Source organism: Lithobates pipiens, unplaced genomic scaffold, assembly GCF_037356315.1.
Source record: "Lithobates pipiens isolate NorthernLeopardFrog02 unplaced genomic scaffold, aLitPip1_a1.2 Scaffold_23, whole genome shotgun sequence".
NCBI lineage: Eukaryota > Metazoa > Chordata > Amphibia > Anura > Ranidae > Lithobates > Lithobates pipiens.
The window spans coordinates 212,975,595-212,996,701 of NW_027507785.1; the positions used below are offsets into that span (position 1 = coordinate 212,975,595).

General features: G+C 40.2%; 1 protein-coding gene across 2 annotated transcripts in view; it reads right to left on the reverse strand.

Annotated features, from left to right (window-relative positions):
* LOC143928135 (putative oxidoreductase ZK1290.5) overlaps window positions 1–21,107 on the reverse strand; it is a 248,620-nt gene that overhangs the window by 99,777 nt on the left and 127,736 nt on the right. The window lies entirely within an intron of this gene.

A 21,107-nucleotide genomic window follows, 5' to 3' on the forward strand; every position in this document is an offset into this window, starting at 1 on the left:
GAATCAATGCATAACAGTCAATCAGAAAACTGAAAAAAATCTGTTAAAGCCCAATTGAACTTTTAATTTAAATCCATTAAATACATTTCAGATGCATCAGAACAAAAGGAGTTCAAAGTCTTATAGCTGTTTTATCAGAATGCAGTCACAGCCTAGAGAAAGATCCTTGCTCTATGTGGAAGCAGTGGTCTCTCTTCAAAAGTCTGACATACTCTCCACTTAAGCATCATACACATGTTGAGAATATCTTGAGAATTTTTTTGCATGCTAGTCTCATATCCAAAATGAAGAGGTTACAGCTTTCAAATCTTAAAGGAGCGTTTTTCTTACTTTGCAGACTGTGCCTGTTTACTAAGGGCAAGTCCGTTCATTTCAAAAGTCCAGTGGACCCCCGCCATAGTCCAGCGGATTGTCCACTGGAAAAATCCGATCGTGTATGGGCGTGTGTGGGCAGGTCCGCTCGTTTGGAACTTCCGGTGGACCTTCGCTGCAAAGTCCGTCAGGTTGTATGTTGTATGCCGGATAGTCTGATAGTGTGTACGCGGCATCATGAAACTTAACTTTGCACACCTTTTGTTTTGATTCACTTGAAATGTATTTAGTGGATTCAAAGGGAAAGTCTAATTGGGCTATAAATTACAAATAGTTAAGACATGTCTTTAAAGTTGATGCGAACCTTCACCTTATAAAATAACCCATTTAGTTTAAAATAGAAAGAAAGGTAAAACATTTTGTGTAAAGTTATAAAAAAAAAAATTATAAGTACCTTTTCCCATTTTTTAGAATTGATCACATGCCCTCTGCTCTCAGCTGCATAAAGAGCTCAGAGGGCTAGGGCAGGAGAAGCAGCAGTACACTAAGCTTCCCAGTGAATAGCTGTGCGGGGGGGAAGCTGTCAGCACAAGTCAAATCATTGGAAGAAAGCAGGCTGAGGTCACAGCCAGCCTAGTGTGGTCAGTTTTTAATAGGAAAACAGAGGAACTGGCAGAATCACCAGGTATTTCACACAAAAGAAACAATACAAAAAGAACAGGATACATTTTCATACAAATACATGGCACAACAGACACATATCAGGAATATGAAATGTTATTGCAACATATTCATTATGAACTCTTAGCCCTTGTACACACGGTCGGAGATTCCGACAGAATGTGTCCGATCTGACCGTTTTGTCGGATATTCCGACTGTGTGTGGTCTACATCGGACTGTTTCCGTTGGACTATCCGACAGACCAAGTTTTCCAACTTGTTGGTAAAATTTTCAGACAAAATGCTCCGTTCAGACATACTCCGATCATGTGTAGAGAATTCCGATCGGACAAAGTGCCACGCATGCTCAGATCAAATTCCTACACCAAAGCTATTGGCTACTAGCCTGAACGTAGTCCGGTCGTAATGAAATAAAGTTATCACGACAGATTTTCCGACAACTTTGTCCGACCGTGTGTATGCAACAGTTTCGGACAAAATCTGACGGATTTGGTTGTCGGAATCTCCGACTGTGTGTACAAGAGCTTATACACGTGTGGCAGCCCTTGCTGCCCCTCTCAAAAGCGTTCTGCAGTGGATCGTTATTCAGAGAGACTTTCACAGGTGTCTGGCAGGCAAAATGTAGCCTCCACACCACCTGTTTAAACCCTCTAAGCCCACACCACTGCATAGTTGCAGGGCAATGGCAGCATGACCCCATTCACTTGAAGCAAAGCAATTGCAACTGTGGCATGTGTACAACCCCCTCTAGCTGCTGTGTTGGGTTAAGGGGGGAGTTGTAAAACTGAGTCTCAACTGTCTATTTTATCACCCCCCGACCACAAGTGTATATTAGACCAGAAAGTGTACGCAAACTCTTACTTTTCTGCTTCAAGGATCCATAGAGCACCTTAGTAGAAATTGAACTTCTAGTCTATGCAGTGTAACTTTTTCTACTTCCTTTATCAACAGATTCAAATTTGCGAAGTAGATCTAACTCTAGCTGGTGAGATACTTTTTAGTGCTGTCATTTGTTTTTATATGAGGCTTATTGTATGTAGGAGACAGCAAGGAGACCACAGTTGGTGTATCGGAGATTCCTCTCCCACATCACAAATTGAGATTCTCAGATCATCAGATTACCACAAAAGTGGGGTAGTCTGGAGCACTACGGCAATGCTTGAAGAAAAACCAAAGTAACAGGCAGATAGGCTGTATCTCCATACACAAATCAAAATTTGCTTTGAGTTTCCACTGGTTAAAGGTTTGTTTAGTTGGGTGAGAGTAATTTGCCTATAAAAAGCATATTTCCTGTAAGAAAATCTGTGGTCGTGCAGTCTGCATTTAACCCTAAACATAAAAACGGCTAAAAAAATTGACCTAGTTACTAAACCTGGAGAGTGCAAAATCTGGGGCGGCTCTGCATATAAACCAAGTTCCAGTTTTTTGGGGTTTTTTTGTCAAAGCTTAATTGAACAAGCTGAAGTTAGAGGCTGACTGGCTGGCATGCACAGCTGCACCAGATTTTACACTCTCCAGTTTTAGAAAATAAACCCCTATGTGTCCTGCGAACACAAAAATGAACTTGTCTACACAGAAAATATAGGTAAAATTGAATTGTTCTCAAAACACATACACATATGGGAACATTGACAAATCCACGTCACTTCCGCATGCCGTCTCTGTGGCTTGCGGGTGGCAGTGTGGCATCCATCCCTTTGGGCTGGTGAGCTGTTTATGCTGATGCCTTTCTGGGCACTTTTTCATGTGAGTGCATTTGACACAGTTTTTATTCATTGAAGTTTAAAAAACATACTACACTATATACCGTCTATCTTCAGATTTTTTCTTAATTGTTATACTAGGTGATTGAGAACTACCAGGGATTTCCAGGGGAAGATTGGCTGAAGGTCTTTGAGATTCTGGATCCAAGCTTGAGCATTAGTAGGCTGCATTGTTGACCATATTAGTCTGACGAGTGCATAATTTATTTGCATGTGGTGGAGCACATTGAATATAAAGAAGAGATGGTCACTCATTTTCTTTTCATGGACACTGTGGGGGGTTATTTACTAAAGGAAAATCCACTTTGCACTGCAAGTGCACTTGAAAGTGCAGTCCCTGTAGATCCGAGGGGGACATGCAAGGAAAATAAAAAACAGCATTTTAGCTTGCACATGATTGGATGATAAAATCAGCAGAGCTTCCCCTCATTTCAGATGTACCCCTTAGATTTAGAGTGACTGCACTTCCAAGTGCACTTTCAAGTGCACTTGCAGTGCAAAGTGGATTTGCCTTTCGTAAATAACCCCCTATGATTGCCAATACATATTGATATTTGGACTTTATTGTTATATTTGCACATTTTAGGTTTCCATTTTTGATAATTTGTGAAAAACTATTTATTTTTATTCCCTTTTTAATTTTATGAGTCTAGTGCCTACCTTTGTCCAGTTTGTAAATAATAATGAATAATTATACTTAAGTATACAGTCACGGCTTTATAATCTACCAAACTAAGCCATTTAAGATCTAAATTACCCATAATGGTGCAACCAATTCTTGGGATAATCAATATATACTTGCATATAATGGGCACGAGTGGAAAATGAGATTGCGCGGTGACTGAATAATATGCATAAGGTCATTGTACTACAGCCTCTAGTGTTCTGTACAAGCTTGGGATCTAAGCTGTCAATATGTTTTTAAGGCTCAATAATTTAGAGTATGGCTTTGGTATACCTTTTAGATAAACATAAAAAGTATTCTAATTTTACCTGTCCTTTTTTAACAATAAAAGTCCTCGTGTTGCACTTTTATGGTAGCTTCCTATTTCTGCTGATGTAGCAGCTTGTGATCATTAGTTTATAAACGACAGATACAGATGTCTATAAAAATAAAATAAAATGTATTAAAGAACGCATGCAGCAGTAAATTGGTGGGAGCCTGGTCCCATCGTAGGACACCCACAGACACATTAGCAATTCACTGCACAGTTTTGCAGAAAGGAGGTTAAGGGACTCTCTCCATTCACAAGCTCTCCTGACATGCTTTGTCCTTTGTAGAAGCCACTTCATTCTGAGACTGAAAAGTCCTGTCCATCTACCCCGGAGCAACAAAAACAAAACTAAAGAACAGTTTGTCCCCAATCCCGGCCAAGGAAAAGGAAGAGCACAACAGCAAAGAGGAGCTTGTACAAACCAAGAGAGAAGGGTGACAAGCGAGGAAAAAGAGTGGATGGGGGAGGAAGAAAAGAGAAAGGAGATGGGAAAATAGAGAGAGTTCCCACAGAGAGGAAACTCACAGGACCAAGTAGGAAAAATATATTCACTGAAGCACAATGTGTTCCCCCTGTGATAACAAAAGTGGAAATACTATCACTACATATATAGAATGCATTGTACCGCTGTTTACATGATCTCATGACATTAGTCACCGGTTATGCCTGATGTTCTGCTATAGAACAAACCATAATAATAAATCTACCACCCACAATGTGAGGGGTTTTACTAATTACATCCAGAGTGGTAAGAATGGGGACTCCATTGGGATATAGAAAACACAATATATGTTTGTGATAACACGGGAGCTAAAGCTAGCCAGAAACCTTCAATGATGCTACCAGACCTGGCCTATCGTAAAAAGTTGGTGCATCAAAAATTTCAGTTTACTGAAGATACTGGATAGCCAAGTCACCTGATGGTTTCTTAGATGTTAGTTCTCATGTCAGTACAATAATTGTGCCAATTCTTAGATTCATAGATCTCCTTGTTGGATGTTAATGTACAGTAACTTATATTATTTAGAAAGCAATAGGACTGGAAAACGCATAGGCTGCATTCACACCTAAGAATTTTCAGCTCATAAAACACTTGTAACATGCCAGAAAAAAATGCCTTTAAAAACGCCCAACAAGCAAAATCCCATTCATTTCAATGGCACCTGTTCGCTGTAGCTGCTGACTTTTAATAAACAGCCACTCACCTGTCTCGTAACCCAGCACTGTGCGTGGCCCAGTTTTCACCCTATGCGTCTCTCTCCCCGGCGCCCGCTTTTATGGCTTCACTGCCAGGTGCATGCTGTGCACTGTGAATGGTCCGGTAGTCTTCTGAGACCTGTCACGTGTCCCAGAAGACAGCGGGAGGGAAGGGGTAAAAGGAGAACTTCCATGTCTGATTGCCTCTTTTGTTGGAGCTGAAGTGGGAGCGGGTACCTGTCAAAATTGGGTACCCACCCCCCCTTCCTCCCCAAAAGCTCCATTTCAAACACAGGTGCAGGGAAGGAGGCCTTAAAGGGTAAATTCTCCTTTTAGGTGAAGCTCCACTATAAGTGCCCAAGCTCAAACACAGAACTGCTACAACTCTTTTAGGGTTAGTGTAAATGGTTATTTTTTTGCTTGGCCACACGATACAATCAAATGTGATAGCTAAAGGATCACAGATGCACTTGAGAAAGTGAGGCTTCATGCACACTGGACATTTTTTCAGCTGCTCCTAGGGGCGTTTTTTTTTTTTTTTTCCTGCTTCTAAACTCTTCTGCATGTTAGTCTATGTGTCCATGTACACATAGACATTTAGATGAGTTTAGAGGCAGAAAAAAAAACATATCCAGTGCATCTAGAAGCAGCAGAGTTTTGGCAGAAAAAAAAGCTTGATGCACCTAAACGCATCTAAACACACCTAAGTGTTTAGTGCTTGAGCATTAATTAATTTCAATGGTCAGAATAAATTATTATTTTGGCCAATGAAATGAATTAACGCTCAAGCTCTTGATGCACCTAAATGGGTTGCATAAGTTTACAACTGTTTTTTCTGCCCAAGCTCTCTTGCCAGGAGGAAAGGAGTCTATGAGAGTTCTGCAACTCTTAACATAAAAACCTATTGACCTGACTATCAGTCACTATATATAAAGTATTAACTGTTCATAAAGCAAAAAAGATTTGTAATTTAACTAAAGGCATTTTTTTCCTGTTTTGGACAGAGTGGGGATGGATTAAAACTCCTATTACGTTTTTAGTGCTGTCTGTGCTAGGGAGATTACCCCTCTCAGTTTGTCCTGTTCTATTTGCCGTTATCATTAAAAGTGAAAGTTAAAAAAAAAACTAGAAAATGCATTTCCTGGGGAAAAATGCTGAATAGCATCAAAACTGCCTCATCATATTGCCCCCATTAAAACTGCTCATCATATTCCTCTATTATAAATCAGTACATGGTGTGTCTGTGCTCTCCCCCACTGTTCATCATTGTGTATAAGAAGTCTTGGTAACCATGGAAAGAAAACAGACAACAAAAGCCTGGCTGCCCTAAGTTTAATTTGAAATATATAGCCAGATAGATGAATATTTTGTGAACATTTTAAAGTTTGTTTGGCATCTGTAAGTGAAAGTATGAAGGAGTTGAAACTTTTGGCAGCAGAAGAAGATTTTACGGATTTTAAGCATGCTCTCATTGACTTCAATGTTAAAAAAGTGTTAAAAAGCTTAATATTTTAAAAAGTATAAATAGTAGAAAAAAAAATGAAGAAGTCCCATCATTATCTGATAGAGCTGAACATTTTAAAAGTTGAATGGTTTTAAAAGCTGAAAGTATGCAGAAGTTACGCAGAGCCAAAAAACGTACGGAATAATAATAAAATTAAAAAGATGATGATTAACTAGAAAATGCATTTCCTGGAGAAAATGCATGGGAATGCTGAATAGCATGAAAAAACTGCCCCATCAAAACTGCCCCATCACAACTGCCCATCATATTCCTCTATTATAAATCAGTACATGGTGTGTCTGTGCTCTCCCCCACTGCCCATCACTGTGTATAAGAAGTCTTGGTAACCATGGAAACAAAAACAGACAACAAAAGCCTGGCTGCCCTAAATTTAATGAAATTTTCTGAAATGATCACTAAACGTAAACAGCTTTTTCACAAAAACTGTAAAAGATATCAAACTGAAAAGATATAGCCAGATAGCTGAATAGAATATTTTGTGAAAATTTTAAAGTTTGTTTGGCGTCTGTAGGTGAAAGTATGAAGGAGCTGAAACTTTTGGCAGCGGAAGAAGATTTTATGGATTTTAACCATGCTCTCATTGACTTCAATGTTTAAAAAAGTGTTAAAAGCTTAATATTTTAAAAAGTATAAATAGTAGAAAAAAAGTTGAAGGAGAGCACACATCAGCTGAAAGAGCTGAACGTTTTAAACGTTGAATGGCTTTAATAGTTGAAAGTATGTAGAAGTTACGCAGAGCCAAAAAACATACGGAATAATAATAAAAAGATGATGATGATGATGATTAATAAATAAAAAAACGAACAACAATAGTGGGACTGCTAAAGCAGTCCCACTAATTAGATTTTGTCCCCAGAAAAGTAATAGAAGGGAAATCTTCTAGGGGACACTAGTTCTGGTGACCTGGGGAGCCCCAAGGGATTACTTTAATTTACAGGGATTCAGTCTCATTTCCTGTTTTGATTATGACACAGGAAGTGAAAATAAATCTCTGCAATGGGACACAAATGTAAAAAAAAAAAAACTAACAGGGGTTAGAACCCTCCCTTACTTTATCCAAAATGAAAAAAAGTTTTGACTATAGTTCTAATTTATTCACAAAAGAACTGAACATGGCTCCAGTGCATAAAAAGGTGTGAGCTTTGGAAGGCTGAATCCTGCATATAACCACATCTGGAAATCTGGATGTTTCATACCAACAACAGTGTTCAAAACTAAGTAGGGTTCAACAGAATTTCTTGATGGGAATCACAGTAAGCAAGCGTCATTTCCAGGACATACAGTAAGTGGTTGTCAGCAGGTTTCCTGTGACAATATAAGAACTTAAGAGGTTACAAAGAAGAAATGCATATCCTAAAATAAAGTGAATAAAGTGGAGCAAAATATTTTTAGTAAAAATTTATCACATTTTAAAAGATAACTTTTAGGCCCCTTTCACGCGACAAGCCCCCTCGGATCCGCCTGTCTTTTTTTCAGGCGGATCTGAGCGGGCCATCCATTGACTCCTATTGGTGGATGTCAGCAGAGATGTGTCCGCTGACACCCACCTGCCATCTGATCCACTAACGTCAGACATATGGTGATACGTTCAGCCATTCATCTGGCGGATCGGATGGGATCTGATGATGATCGTCCGATCTCGCCATAAGAATCAGCCGGGCTCTGACAGGCCCCTCCCTGCTCAGTGAGCAGAGACGGACCCGTCATCCGCTGACTCAGAGGAGAGATCTTCCACTGAGCTGGCGGACTCCGCTGAGCGTCTGTCCCCATGTGAAAGGGGCCGTAGCTACACAGATTGGTAGCCAGATTCTGTTTTGAGTTTGTAGTGTTTTTATTAGTAGTTGTAGTAAAGTAAGCAGTTAGGCTTCATGTACACTGCTGCTGGTAAACGGACGTTTAGGAGTAGTTGGGCGTTTTTTTACAGCAGCCCCTGAACTCTCCTCAATGTTATCTTATCAGTACACATACACAGGGTCGTTTATAGTAGTTTCTAGGCAGTTGAGTTTGGAAGCATTTTTTAGAAAGCAAAAAAATGCATTCAGAATGGCTATTCAGAGGCATTTGAAACATCAAATGCCTGTAACAGTTTGTAAACGAGTGTTAAAGGGGTAACTTGCGTTTAGGCAGGTTTTGTTTACAGGTGTTTTTAATTGAGATACATTTTTGAAAACAAAAGCTTCTAAATGCAAACGCGGCTAAAGGCGGCATATTAACGTAGCAAAGCGGATGTTTTTTTATAAATGTTGTTTACTATCTGTCAAGTTAAATCATTCAGGAGAGGTTTCAAAACGTCCCCTGAACATTAAGCCTAAGTGTGAACACAGCTGAAAAAAAGAAGAGAAAAATGAATCACTGCTAGCTCCACATAATTAAAATTTAGTTCCGTCTGTCTATATAATGCAATGTACAAGCAATTTACGAAATTTTAGTCTGAATCGATGTGACATGGGTGGTAAAGGCATGGAAAGGAAATTCCAGGAAGTCATGCCCAAGAACAACATCAAAACATTTAAATTACTATTAATCAAGCATTCAGTTTCCTTCCGGCTTGACGATATTTTTGTTGTACGCAACAAAATGCCTGTACGGAAAAAGAATCATTCCCTTTCTGAAGTGGTCGCTAATTTTTTGAATGATTTTATACTTGACATTATCAGACTTAAAAATTTCTGTGACCAAAGCTTTAGACATGTTTTGCTTCAAGTAGCTCAAGTTGCTAGTCATCCATCTTGCAAAGAAAGCTATATTCTACACTATATGGAATGGCAGACTCCATAAAAAGATACTAAACATGAATTATGGTATTGTTTACACTCTTTTTTTATATTCCTACATGATTGTGTATAACTTGTAGTAGGTTATCAAAAATAAATATATTTAATGACCCCCCTGTCTCTGGCAGCTCTCCCTCGACTTCTAACAGTAAATTCTCTGACAGTTTCACGCCTACGCTATGTTCTCTGGCATCTCTTCCTCCACTATCTACACTATGTTCTTCGGCATCCCTTCCCCTACCATCTACACCAGGGTCCCCTGGCATTTCTTTTTCCACCATCTACCCTATGTTCTCTGGCATCTTTTCCTCCACCATCTACACAATGTTCTCTGGCATCTCTTTCTCCACCATCTACACTGTGCTCTCTGGCATCTCTTCGTCCACTATCTACACCATGTTCTCTGGCATCCCTTCTTCCACCATCTACATTATGTTCTCTGGCATCTTTTTTTCCACCATCTACACTATGGTCTCCAGCATCTCTTCCTCCACCATCTACCCCATGTTCTCTGGAATCTCTTCTTCCTCATATTGTGTATGCTATGTTCTCTAGCAGCTCTGCTTCACCATTTAGGTAGGCTCTTTTGCATGTACATCCCCACTTTAAATCGCACTGTACCTGATCTCTCTTCAGAGTACAGTCTGCTAACATGCAACAGCACAATTTGACTCTTTGTATTTTGCTTTTAATCATAACTCTGAGCCCTGTAGCTGTTGCCTCATAACCACTTTTTCGTACCGGTGTCTCTGGCATTTTACACTTTCCAGTTCTCCACAATACTTTCCATTCTGTGTCATGTTGTCCCAGAGCATGTTCCATTTCCTGTCAGATGTGTTTCATGGCTGGTGCACGCAATTTCACAATGACTTCACACATCAGTGAAAGGTTATGCTCTGCCATTTCTTCTCCAGGAGGACGAAATGACAGATCATACCCGACCCCTCTCATCCAAGTCCATGAGCAGTTTACTCTCAGTCTCCTCTGCTGTCACTTTCCAGTCCATTACTGGACCATCCTCTGTATGCTCTTCTAGTGAAACATTATTAGCTGCTACCCTTCACTACTCAGCAATCATCAATTCTCACTCTGCTTCTAGCCATGATAAGCTCCCACTCTACCTGCCTCTCCATTATCCACAATCATCTTCCTCTCAGCCCTTAATAATACTGAGACCCACTTTACCTATTTTCCCAATATTGTTAAACATCATACTGTTGTATTCTGTCTCCATGAACACACCACACCATTTATTCCCACTTCCACTAGTCCATAAACATCTCCTCTATATCTCCACTGCAATTTTTTCCTGACCTTGATCAGCACACATCCCCCCCCCCATCAAGGATCATCTATTTTTTGCCTTCTTTCAAGCTATTCCTGATACTTAATCAGCTCATGCTCTGATCTCTCACCCTTCCTTCTCTGCCTATCTCAGTTATGCAAATGTGACTCCTCTCTCCCTTCTCATCCTGCCATGATTAAAACCTTAATTCTGGGTCTTTTGCTTCCCCTTGGTCCACAACTATTTTCAATTCAGATCCCCACTCTCCCCATGAGTATGTGTGTCTGCCATTCTACCAAATCTTTCTTCCATCTTGGTCTATGATTTGCCCCTTTTTCCAGTGGCCAATGATCGATTGCCCCTCCCCCTCCTATGTTTATCAGCTCAAAGATCAGTTAACACTCTGTCACTCCCCATGCTCAATTCTATTGAGACAGCACACTTGACCAAATAATACAGTCCAGCTAACATATGGTCTGACTGGACAATAATTATTTCCAGAGTTTTATTAATCACTCAGTGGCAAAAAAAATTTACATATATTCAGATGTTTGGTTATGATTGAGCTATATTGCAAAACAAAATAAGTGATTATGAACCTAAAGGAAAATGTTTGTTGCATCTCCTATAAAGGAAAACTTGCAATTCCGCTCTATTCGCAAACCATATCTACATACAATGAAATGTAAATGGTAAATTATACCAACAACATACTACAGTATACTAACAATCGCACTAGTTCATACACTATATCACTTGATGATAATGTCAAGTGATCTCACAGCTGAGAGAGGAATTTGCAATAATAATAACATGCGGAAAAGAGTCAGGAGTAGCCAGCACTGAACGTTTCTTTCCCAGTAATAGGGAAAACAGGTCATTTCCTGCCTCATATCTTTAGTACAAGCTGTCTTTACTAACGACAATAGTGTTAAAACAATTAGCTGGTTTTGGCTCAAGCAAAGTGGGGACTCTCCTAGGGAGGGAGGAGTTTATGAGTGGCCGGCGTCACCAGGAGGAGCCATTTTCAAATTGGAGGAAAAGGTTTGTATTTAAACAGCCAAAAAAGCTCTTGAAAGTATAAAGCAGGAAATTCGTCATACTTCAAGACCATAACAAAGAAAAGCCCCAAAAAATTACACAAGAGGAATTTCCGTATGAATTGCCAGTTACATGAACAAGACACTTTGAGCCATTACATTTCACCTCTGGAAACATCATCACTATTAATAGGTTTTGAATATGACTATTTCTTTGAATTGAAGAGATCTGATGGGGTGGTACCAGTGTTACCAACCATCAGTATTTTTACTGGCAGCCAGTAAATGGCAGTAACAGGAAAAGCTTGCCAGTAAAAAATATGGCTGTGACGCTCGCCTTGGAATTGCACATGCCCTGATGACGTTTCATATAACAAAACGATTGTAGGGACGATGCACAGATGCTTTTTTGAATTTATGACTGTATGAAGGATAGCACTGGCTATAGTGGAGAGATTTACAGTCAGCGGCATCTTTGTTTTATATGTAAGTACACTGATTTTAAAATAAAACGGTTGAGACCATAATACACCATGAGGAGTCTCCCTGTTTTTTACCCATTTTAACTCTGAGAATTCATCCATCCATCCCATGTGAGACGTTGAGCTTGATCATCTTGTCCCCATAAGGGGAACACGGTGAGGCTGGTGGGGGAACATTTCTGGATTTCCGAGAAATATAAATAAGCTGTGCTACAATAGTGACATTAGAAATCGTGAAAAATCACCTACATGCTGTGTCACAAAGGCTACATCAAGTAGCCAAAGTGTTGCAAGTATCACGATGCCCAACCTAAGATAGACCCATATACGTATGCAGCAATGAATTCAAACTTAGATGGACCCTATATAAATAACACAATTATAAATAATGGCTATTGCAATACAGTCCAATTGCTAGTGAAATAACAATGTCACTGAAACCCATGTGCATTAATATAAACAAATAAAATATATATTAAATATACAAAGTAACCATAGAATAAAAGTCCTTTCAATAAAGAAGACAAAAAAGAGAGCAAATTTCTCCGCTTGTGAATTATGTGCGATCCACCCCCAATGTGTAAGGATTTACTTCTTACCAGAAGTCTGTGACCCCCCACTACAGAAGGTCGCAGAAAGTGCGTAAATTTATGTGTTTCCCAAGTTCTCAAACCGATCCTACTGATCTCCCTAAACCGCCATCTCCACCAAACAGATTGTGCCAGCTTATCCCACATAACCCAGAACTCATGGGTACGTATGAGCATCATAAAAAAGATATAATGGCTCCAATAGTGTAAAAATCTTTTAAATTAATTCCTGGGCGGAGCGACGCGCTGACGTCACCTCGTGTTAGTGGTTGGAGGATCCAGGAAGGATGGGTTTGTCGGTGTGTGTGCCGGCCGGCGCACCAGACTTAAGGCTCTTGTTTTCTCGCATATTGTAAGTGCATTTATGTATATTTTTATTGGAATTAATTAAAAAGGTTTTTACACTATTGGAGCCATTATATCTTTTTTTATGATACTCATACGTACCCATGAGTCCTGGGTTATGTGGGATAAGCTGAAGAGGTCCGGTTTCACAATCTGTTTGGTGGAGATGGCGGTTTAGGGAGATCAGTAGGATCGGTACATTTATGTACACGCTTTCTGCGACCTTCTGTAGTGGGGGGTCACAGACTTCTGGTAAGAAATAAATCCTTACACATTGGTGGTGGATCGCACACAATTTACAAGCGGAGGAATTTGCTCTCTTTTTTGTCTTCTTTATTGAAAGGACTTTTATTCTATGGTTACTTTGTATATTTAATATATATTTTATTTGTTTATATTAATGCACATGGGTGTCAGTCACATTGTTTTTTCACTAGCAATTGGACTGTATTGCAATAGCTATTATTTATAATTGTGTTGTTTATACAGAGTCCATCTAAGTTTGAATTCATTGCTGCATACATATATGGGTCTATCTTAGGTTGGGCATTGTGATACTTGCACCACTTTGGCTACTTGATGTAGCCTTTGTGACACAGCACGTAGGTGATTTTTCACGATTTCTAATGTCACTATTGTAGCGCAGCTTATTTATATTTCTCATTTATTTTTCTGTAGTTATGTGCTACAGTTAAGCTGCAGCTCTCAACAGGTCCTCACATAGACCACCTATCATGCAGTTTGCGTATATTTAATATATTTGTACACCATAGGGCAGTTTCTTTTTCTATTTTTCCATTTCTGGATTTCCATCTGAGGATCAGAGATCCCAATAAGCGCTGAATGATCTTCCTGAGTAAGGAAGACCACTGGTGGTCTGGTAAGCCTCCATCAGATTTATGGTGAAGGTGTAACAATGGTGAATGTCTGAGCACCGCACCATCAGGATCCATCTATCCAGTGCGGGACACTGGCATGCATGAACTGTTTGCACAGGAGCACTTTAGTGATCAGTTTATGAACTTTGCACTTTATGAATTTAAATCGGGAGTCCGCCGCTTTTTTTTTTTTAAAAGCCAGCAGCTACAAATACTGCAGCTGCTGACTTTTAAAATAATGACACTTACCCGCCCAGAGCGCCCGCGATGTCGGCACCCGAAGCCGATCTCTCGATCGTCTCTCGGGTGCTGCCGCCGCCATCTTGGGTATGGGAATCAGGAAGTGGAGCCTTGCGGCTTCATTTCCCGGTTCCCTACTGCGCATGCGCGAGTCGCGCTGCGCAATAAGGATGGTCCCCGCTGTCTTTGGGATCCATGTGTTTCCCAGCAGACAGCGGGGGACCTTCGGAAAGGGGCGTAGATTCTGCGGAAAGGGGCGTAGTTTCTACAGAATCTACACCGGAAGTGGGTGCAGATACCTGTACTGTACAGGTACCTGCACCCTCCTCCCCCCTGAAAAGTGCCAATTGTGGCGCTGGAGGGGGGGAGGGTTCCAATGAGCGGAAGTTCCACTTTAGGGTGGAGCTCCGCTTTAATATATTTTGAACTCTTGTATATAGGGTATTTTTGGATTCAATAATATTTTGATTGGATTTTCTGTTCACTTTAAAGGTTTTGCACTATGTCATATATGGTGTTTTGGACATGGTAATTTTATTTATCGCTGCACATTTAGGACATACATTACAGAAAAGTATGTATATGTACAGTAAAATATGCACTCAATACTTGGTCTGGGCTGTTTTTGCATTAATTACTGCATTAATGCGGCGTGGCATGAATGCGATCAGCCTGCGGCACTGCTGAGGTGTCATGGAAGCCCAGGTTGGTTTGATAGCGGCCTTCAGCTCGTCTGCATTGTTGGGTCTGGCGTCATCTTCCTCTTGATAATACCCCACAGATTCTCTATGGGGTTTAGGTCAGGCTAGTTTGCTGGCCAATCAAGCACAGTGATACCATGATCATTAAACCAGGTATTGGTACTTTTGGCAATGTGGGCAGGTACCAAGTCCTGCTTTAAAATGAAATCAGCGTATCCATAAAGCTGGTCAGCAGAGGGAAGCATGAAGTGCTCTAGAATTTCCTGGTAGAGGGCTGCACTGACTTTGGACTGGATAAAACACAGTAGACCAACACCAGCAGATGACTTGGCTCCCCAAATCACCATGGACTGTGGATACTTCACACTGGACCTCATGCAACTTAGATTCTATGCATCTCCACTCTTCCTCTAGACTCTAGGACCTTGATCTCCAAATGAAATTCAAAATGCACTTTCAATCCGAAAAGAGGACTTAGGACCAGAGAGCAGCAGTCCAGTCCTTTTTCCCCTCAGACCAGATAAGATGCTTTGGACATCTCTGGTTCAGGACTGGCTTGACGCAAGGAATGTGACAGATGCAGCCCATGTCCTGCACTGCTTGTGAATCTCCCCCAAATTCTTAAATGGCCTTTGCTTCACAATCCTCTCAAGGCTGCAGTGATCCCTGCTGTTTGTGCAACTTTTTCTACCACACTTTTTCCTTCCACTCAACTTTCCATTAATATGCTTGGATACAGCACTCTGTGAACAGCCAACTTCTTTAACAGTGACCTTTTGTGACTTACCCTCCTTAAGGAGGGTGTCAATGACTATCTTCTGGACAACTGTCAAGTCAGCAGTCTTCTCCATGATTGTGTAACATACTGAATCAAACTGAGAGACCATTTTTAGGCTCAGGAAACCTTTACAGGTGTTTGGGTCAATTAGCTGATAAGAGAGTGACACCATGATTCTACAATATTGAACTTTTTCACAATATTAAAATTTTCTGAGATATAGAATGTTGGGTTTTCACTAAGTTTAAGCCACACAGCGAGGGAAAAGAAGTATTTGATCCCCTGCTGATTTTGTACGTTTGCCCACTGACAAATAAATGATCAGCCTATAATTTTAATGGTAGGTTTAAAAAACCTGAAATAAGTATTTGATCCCTTTGAAAAACACGACTTAGTACTTGGTGGCAAAACCCTTGTTGGCAATCAGAGGTCAGACATTTCTTGTAGTTGGCCACCAGGTTTGCACACATCCTCTTTGCAGATCCTCTCCAAGTCATTAGGGTTTCAAGGCTGAGGTTTGGTAACTGGAACCTTCAGCTATATCCACATATTTTCTATGGGATTAAGGTCTGGAGACTGGCTAGGCCACTCCAGGACCCTAATGTGCTTCTTCTTGAGCCCCTCCTGTTGCCTTGGCCATGTGTTTTGGGTCATTGTCATGCAGGAATACCTATCCAAAACCCATTTTCAATGCCCTAGTTGAGGGAAGGAGGTTCCCACCCAAGATTTGACGACACATGGCCCCATTCATCGTCACTTCAATGCAGTGAAATTGTCCTGTCCCCTTAGCAGAAAAACACCTCCAAAGCTTAATTTTTCCACTTCCATGTTTGACGGTGGGGATGGTGTTCTTGGGGTCACAGGCAGCATTCCTTCTCCTCCAAACATGGCAAGATGAGTTGATGTCAAAGAGCTTGATTTTGGTCTCATATAACCAAACTTTTACCCAGTTCTCCTCTGAATCATTTAGATGTTTATTAGAAAACTTCAGATGGGCCACTACAGGTGCTTTCTTGAGCAGGGGGACCTTGCGAGCACTGCAAGATTTTAGTCCTTCACGGTGTAGTGTGTTACCAATTGTTTTCTTGGCGACTATGGTCCCAGATGCCTTGAGATCATTGACAATATTCTCCCGTGTAGTTCTGGGCTGATTCCTCACTGTTCTCATGATCATTGAAACTCCATGAGGTGAGATCTTGCATGGAGACCCAGAACGAGGGAGATTTACAGTTATTTTGTGTTTCTTCCAAACTTTCTTCTTTCTTACCAAACTGCTTGGCGATGGTCTTGTAGACCATTTCAGCCTTGAGTAGGTCTACATTCTTGTCCCTGACATTCTTGGACAACTCTTTGGTCTTGGCGATGGTGGAGAGATTGTAATCTAATTGATTGATTGCTTCTGTGGACAGGTGTATTTTATACAGGTAACAAGCTGAGATTAGGAGCACTCCCTTTAAAGGAGTGTTCTGTATCTCAGCTCATTAATTTTGCTGATTGATAGGGGATCAAATACTTATATCACTCATTTAAATGAAAATAAATTTACAACTTTTTTGAAATGCGTTTTTCTGGATATTTTTGTTGTTATTCTGTCTCTCACTGCTAAAACAAAGCTACCATTAAAATGATAGACTTATGATTTCTTTGTCAGTGGGCAAATGTACAAAATCAGCAGGGGATCAAATACTTTTTTCCCTCACTGTAATCATTAAAATCAAAAGAAAGGAATGTTTGAAATATATCACTCTGTATGTAATTAATCTATATAATATATAAGCTTCGATTTTTTGATGATATTCCATTTTTTTGAGATGCACCTCTATAGCAGTGGAATAAAAGAAATATTGTAGTCCTCCAACTTGGGGTTGGTGGACCTATAAAAAAATTATGGGAAGCCTAAAGCTGTAGCACTGTGGAGTAAGTTAATATATTTAACCTTACCGTTGGTGTTTCAAGAGGTACATTCATTTTTGTCCCCAAAGGCCTGACATTAGTAGTTTTCAGAACAAACAAATTCTGAAGCTCCCTCCACTGTCTCTAAATTGTAAAGTATCCCTAAATCTAAAGCACCCCAAACACATCCTAATCCAGAATCCCTGACACATAACGCAACCCATAAAAGAAACCATTAAAGTAGCATGCGTGGGAGTGACGTCACACAACTCCGGCCAGTCACAGAGACGGAGTCCACTGCCCCAGAAGGAAGAGGGATGAAGATGGATGTGGCCATCAGCGGGGACCTCGGGGACATTGTGGGCTTCCTTTGCAGGTACTTGCAACATAATGGGCTAGTATGCAATTCATACTAGCCCATTATGCTTTTACTTTGCAGAGGGAAAAAAGAGGAAGTACAATCTATCAGGGTTTACTTCCTCTTTAAGCAGGCCATAGATGGTTCCATTTCAGCAGAGACCAGCCAAGATTTGATCCATCTACAGACAGGTTGATTGTACCCAATTCAATTCATCAAGTGACTTGGGTAGAATAAGAATGTCAGATTTGTAGCATGTGATTATGGCCAGCAGCTATGGCAGCAGAGATGTGTTATCTTTGCTGCACCTATACAGAGACCAAGTGCTCTGTCTGCATCCATCAGAGCCTGAGGACTGAGCTGCAGAGGTGTTGCTTGCTTTGCCTAGGGACCAGAGCAGAGAGACCCAATACTGTGAGTGCCTACACCAGAGCTGCTGGGACCACTGAGACTTCTAAGGATCCAAGCATAGAGACTGAGTCTTGTGGGACCTGACTTCAGAGGACTCTCAACACTGACACAGTTAATGCAGAAGAGACTCCCTCTTGTGTAGCAGCCCACTAGCCTTCTGTTGCACACTCTTAAAAGGGACAGCTACATATGCACCATCTACAGAAGGGCCACACCAAAGGCCAGCCATCCGGCGCAAATTATTAGACGTCAACACACATTACAAACCATTAGCATCACATTGAGACTACTTTTATGATTTCTAGATTGTTATGGTATATGCTTTAGCTGCTTATATATTAAAGCATTCATTCTAGTTTCAGTTTAAATTTACAGTATTAACTCCTGTCTTTCAACATATGAAATGTTCTGGTGCCATGGCTTTTGGGTGAATGCCAAGTCAAACGTAACGATGCATAAGAGGCCTTTCCTTTTGTAGAAATGAAACACAAATACTGTATTGTACGATAACAACATAATGGAAGGTCTGGTGTCACCCCAACATCGCCTCCATCCCCAATGCAATACATATATACATAGGATTTGCCCTGGGACTTTGAATGAGGTGAATATGGTTAGCCAAGGAGCATTATGAGTATATAAAAAAATATAGATTTATTGCAAGTTGTTATGCATGTAAAACACAACAGCAGTAAATGCAGGCCAATAAGGTATACATACAGTGAAGAGAAAACTATCCACATACACTGGTAAATAAATCGTATATAAGAAACAGTGAACAGGCATCAAGATTATATACAAGCATCAGTAGTCCCCGACGCATTTCGCAAGACCACGCTCGCTTCTTCAAGGGAAGATGCTTTAATAAATCTGCAATACAAGTAGTACATCAAATAAATGTATGTTACACAAAACTGGCAGGGAGGTGAGTGGTCATAGGAGTCTAAGTGTGAGACCCTATAATCACCAGTGGGCTGGACCAGGTCCTAATTTCCTGACAGGTGGCGGCAGCAACAAACATCCAGCTTGGGAGCTGAGGAGGAATAGTCAGGCTTTGAATGGGAAGTGCCACCATGTTAGGCTCCAATTTATACCCCCAGTGGGACCAGATGCTCCGCCCTCAACATCATGTACGAGTAACGAGGCGTGGAAGCCCTTGCATGATGACGGGCAGAAGGGGACCACAGGAGGTCAGAAGACCCCCCCTTGTACATATTGCAGATCCCGAGCTGGATGGTGGGACACTGCCACTGACAGGGAGCAGCGAGAGAGAACGGGACCAACCCAGGAACACCCCTTGCCAATGTGTAATCCAACACGGCCAAATCATAAATGTGTACCGATATATAAATGGGTAATGCCTATTAGTGGCAGCAGACCAGGTTTGGGCTAAATGGGTGTCTTCCACCCGAGTTGCATAGAAACTATAACTTCCTCATTGTTTATAAGAAAAGTATAGTCTACAAAAAACAAAAACAAACATTCATACCTACCTAGATAGCTGCAGCACTGATTTCAGTTACAGTTCTTGGACTTCAGCCTGCAAAGAGCTGGTGACTGTCAGTCACTGGTTCTCTGCTCTGCTCCCCCAGCACTCACTAGAGGTCCAGGCATTTGGGTGGATCCTGACAATATCTTCTTACTGCACTAGCCCTGTGACATCAGCCAACAGTGGGCTTTAGCGCACTCCTGTGATTCAAAACAGTTTTGGCTATACTTTACTATGAGTAAAATATCTTACTTAAAGGTGAAGTTTATGTAGTGATGAAGTTACTAGTAACTGCTTATATTGGTGGTGGTATTAAACTCAAAGCCAAAAAATGTAATATATTGAAGTTCACCAATCATTAGATGTGATGGCTGAATCAGTTTTCTTTTCATAGGGCTTTTTCCTCTCTGTTGTCAGTCTGTGGGGAGGAGAGTGTTAGATGTACTAGCAGATTAAATACACTAACAAATTAAAACCAAACTCCAGGTAATACTTTATAAGCAGTTACAGCAATTTTTCCTTTTGGTTTTACATAAATAAATAAATAAAATCTGATCATTGTGACCATCCCTGCTATTAGTAAGTTGTTTGTCTCATCTTTGTAACTGATACATTCATTGTTCTTTTAACAAACAGCAGACTTACTGGCTGAATCACTAGAAGAAAGCCAAAAAGAAAATAAATGAACCCATCACATCTAACAAGTGGTAAGCTGCAACATAATAAATGTTTGCTTTTGGGTTTGATACCGCTTTAAATTTTGAGACCCGTGCATTCAAAGAAATACATATTTTTACAATCATATTGTTAGCATTATTATCATTATTAATGTTGGATTTTAATGATGTTACTCAAACTTAAAAAAAATAAAAAATAAAACATAGGTTGGATGTTTAGATGTTGGGAAAAATGTATTATTATTATATTACATGTTGTTAACCACTAAGATCAACTAATAAAAAAAAAACAAAAAAACGTTGATTTCCACTGAAATGTGATTACTGTGAAGAGTAAGGTCAAATAAATACGAGCCAATTTAGGGTCATCCTGGAATTCCATCACCAGAATAAAAGCACTCAGCTTGAATATTGCTTCATATTACTGCCTTTGATACTTTCAGAATCTTTATATTTTACTGTAAGAAGTACATTATTCCAACTGATATGGAAATGAGTCACATGCTCTATATGAATCACGGTGCCTGAAAATGTAATGTTTCATATTACCCTTACAGTAACTTTACTATCCTATATACATTGATTTTTGTATCAAAACTTAATTTTCTTATCGACTTTTCAACTTAAATATCATCCATTTATAGAGCATTATTGTTCTAATAAAATAAAATGTGAGTACATTGCTTTCGATTA